The sequence below is a fragment of the Citrus clementina genome, unplaced genomic scaffold, assembly GCF_000493195.1.
Source record: "Citrus clementina cultivar Clemenules unplaced genomic scaffold, Citrus_clementina_v1.0 scaffold_5, whole genome shotgun sequence".
In the NCBI taxonomy this organism is placed as follows: Eukaryota; Viridiplantae; Streptophyta; class Magnoliopsida; order Sapindales; family Rutaceae; genus Citrus; species Citrus x clementina.
This window is the reverse complement of record NW_006262201.1, coordinates 5,137,893-5,141,692: the sequence shown is the minus strand read 5'-3', so window position 1 is coordinate 5,141,692 and position 3,800 is coordinate 5,137,893. Positions and strand designations below refer to the sequence as shown.

General features: G+C 34.6%; 1 pseudogene; it reads right to left on the bottom strand.

Annotated features, from left to right (window-relative positions):
* Window positions 1-498: 498 nt before the first annotated feature.
* On the bottom strand, window positions 499-3,794 carry LOC18042375 (annotated as a pseudogene).
* Between the last annotated feature and the right edge of the window lie 6 nt (window positions 3,795-3,800).

The window sequence follows — 3,800 nt, the reverse complement described above, 5'->3', positions numbered from 1 at the left end:
TTATTATTTATCAGTTATCAAATATCAATATTTATTATTATTGCTGAACACTTGAATTTAGTGGATAACTTGACATGGATCAATAGAATCATGACTCGACAAAAACCAAAAAAAATAAATTCTTTATTAAAATTGAGGCCCGTGGGATGACCCAAGGTACGGCCCATATTGCACGACAGGCCAGCACGGGCGACATATGCTGTACCTATGGGACATGTTAGGACTCAGATTTAGCTTTTCTGTTGGGCCAAAATGGCCATTTTTTAATGGGCCATCATAGCCCAATGACTATCTCTAACCATGGGTAAGTAAATTCAATTACTGAACTTTTCCCAATCAAGAAGGATTTTTCATAATTTTAAACACACAGATGGGGGCAATTTCCCAAAACCACCTGGGGATGTACCCCAGCTAGTCCTGTACTGGCTCCCCAGTGCCCCACATTGAGACAATGAGATATAGATTGAAGAACTGAATTGAAAATTTTGGGGCCAATATTCATAGCTTTGAATCGGCTAAATTCATATTTAAGGTTTGTTCATTTCTGAAGAAATTTTCAGGATCCACCATAGTTTTCACATGCACCAACCTGTAGAAATTATTTTTGAAATACTTTTTACCCCAAACACTGGCTTCCTGGACGCTTGTGTGGCCTACTTTGTTATTTGTTCCGACGTCAAGATCTCTGTAATTAATATACGCTGTTCTAGGATTTTTGGCAACATAGGGAGTCATATAATTGAACAACTTTTTGAGCATATTGTCATGTCTTTGATAGGTGTCATCAGTTGATTCTAGATCCCAACCCGCATAGTATAAAAGTGTGTATATGTTGCCAGCTCTATGTGGGTACAGAATTTCGGACTCTGAAATCTCACTTATCTTCCCACCATAAGGAAAAAACGTTAGAACGCCGTTAGTTTCCTGATCCTGTTCAAAAAATATATCATAAATTCCTTGAAAAGCTTCTTCGGGAATTGGTTCTGTTAAATAGTCTGCTTTTCCTCTCATAAACCTTACGTGAAAATCCCTACCAAGCAATACATCCACATTAATAGGCTCTTCAACCTCATATCCATCAAGAATCAAGATAGACGATAGATTCAACAAAAGTCATTTCTCTGCAGTCTTTTCTGGTCAAACCAAGCTCAGGAAAACTGTCTTGCATCAATGGAAGCAGCCTATCAACCCCACCAAGAAACAAGCCCGTGAATACAGAGACCATAGTGGAATTCACTCGTCATAACAAGGGTGAGATGAATAAATCTTCATCAACCTTGTCTGCAATGCACTGCCATTTGAAAAGTAGTTTTGTTGCATTTTGTTCTAAGGTTCTCGGGACGTTGAATACCGTCACAGTTGGTGGAACAGCAACTAGATTTATTTTCCACGAAACAATGATTCCAAAGCTAGCTCCTCCGCCTCCTCGAATGGCCCAAAATAGATCTTCTCCCATTGATTCTCTATTTAGAAATCTACCTGAAAAGAAGCGAAACAAAGATGGAAAATGCAGACAAATCGACATATGATTGAACAAGGGCGCAGACAGCATAGTGATTCACCGAGGGCTTATTCAACGGTAATATAAAAAAATTCAAAAAGTAATAAAGATATAAATTTAAAAGATTTATAATACTACAATATATATTTACAATTGTCTTTTACTAGTATTCATATATTGATACATTGTATTACAACTTTGTTATCAATGTTATTAAATAAGTCTTTTTCTATGTAAACAATAAAAATAAAAAGATGTTAGGAATTTTTTATGGGCCCTGGATTAGTGGTGGAATTGGAAAAAGTAAGATTAATAAAAAAAGAGTGGCACTATTGGCACTCCTCAATAATCCTATCAAAACCCCATTTTTGTTTTTTCAATTTTAACCATGCAAGAAATTACATTAAAAGACCTCTAATGAAACTCCTGCAAGGAGCCTGCACAATTCAAGTTTGAATTCAGATACAAAACTTCTCTTCTCTGCACCCATTCCATTCCAAATAACGAAGAAAAAACTTAAATAATAAACAGTCGATTATATATGTTCACAAATTCTTATTATTATTTTCTGACTTATGGCAAGATTATAAATTGTTCAGTCAAATTTGATGAGTCAATTTCTAATATTTGTGAACTCATCTCTCTCTTTAAAAGCTCTCTAAATCCTCACGTCTCATATTATTTATGCTTTTATCTGTATTTAATGCTTTATTGATGCATGCAATTGAATTGAAGCAGCCAAGAAAATTTTCCATTTCAAGCATTGTAGAATAAGAAAGTTGTATGAAAGAGAAATCTTCTCACAACAAAGATATCACCCTTCTACTTCTAGATGGAAGTCTCTTATTTTGCCAAAATTTCTCCACTCCTCCATATATTAGAAAATATAATTTCCTATATAAACTATATTATATATTTTACGAAAATTTCTTCTATTGTCTTCTTATTTCTCAAATCCCTCTTTTGTGATGTAAATTTAGGTTTTAAAATAGATTACAAGACCCAGTCCTTTACATAGACTTTTTCATATTTTTTTCCCATAGTGAACAAGGGTGTTAAGGGAACTGAAGGTGGTGTTAAAAGAGGAATAGTCAATTTTGAAATGATTAAATGGGGTATATTTAGGGAAGGGGCTGTAAGAGAATTATTGAGGGGTGACAATAGCACCACTCATAAAAAAATTATTAATGAGTTTGTGGCCCGTCTAAAAATTAAATTAATATTAATATTAATATTTATGGGTTTGATTTTAGTTTGAAAGCCCATCTTTTTTTATTTGAATTTAAAAATTTGGAGTGTGAGAATTTAAGTGTAACGATGTATTGCAAGCTTGACTATAAATTAGTGGGTGCTTCATCAAAATTTATTGAGAATTTTAGCAAAACTAAATTAATTATTAAAGATTTTTTTTTCCAGTGGAGACTTCCTATAGTAAATCCGCCCCCATTTGAATGAGTCCTAGAGACTTGGCCGAGGTATATTATAGAAAAATTGATCTGAGTTTTATCCACTCCTAATATTTTTTTTCCTAAATTCTGGATAGAAAAATAATTGATTGATTAATTATTGTTTGTCATTCATTCTCAAATTATACTGATTATAGCAATTCGCCACTCTCCATAGTTTGAGAAATGGTAATAAAAACCTTCAAATTCTGTCACCTGTATAAACTCACCTATTAAACCTACTCTGAATCTTATTATTGCTATTTTCTCTGTAATTTTTTTTTTTTTTGAGAAGCTATTTTCTCAGTATTTGTTCTTTAAAATTTCTCACCTTTGACGTCAACCATGTGAGCATCAACTATGTGGTCAGCAGCCATCCCGTACTTACGCAACAGGACACCGTAGCCGCCCCCACTAAAATGTCCACCAACGCCCACACCAGGGCAAGTTCCTACCGGAAAGGTTAGCAGATTCTGGCTCTTCTCAGCAATTCTATAATTAAGTTGCCCGATGGTAGCACCAGATTCAACCCATGCTGTTTTTTCTTCTACATCAACACTGATCTCAATGAAATTTATCAAATCAATGATGATGAAAGGAACGTCAGAAATAGAGGAAAGACCCTCATGATCATGACCTCCACTTCGCACTCTAATTTGCAGACCATTTTTTTTGGAGCATTTAACGGCTGCTTGAATTTCGGACACGTGAAATGGGGTGATGACGAATACAGGTTTCGGGTTTGTGGGGGTTGAGAAAATGAGATTTTTTATTGAAGCCTTTAATACTGATGAATATGAAGAGTTGGTTTGGGTGTAAATCACTTTCGAAATGGTGTTAGATTGTAGAGAAAG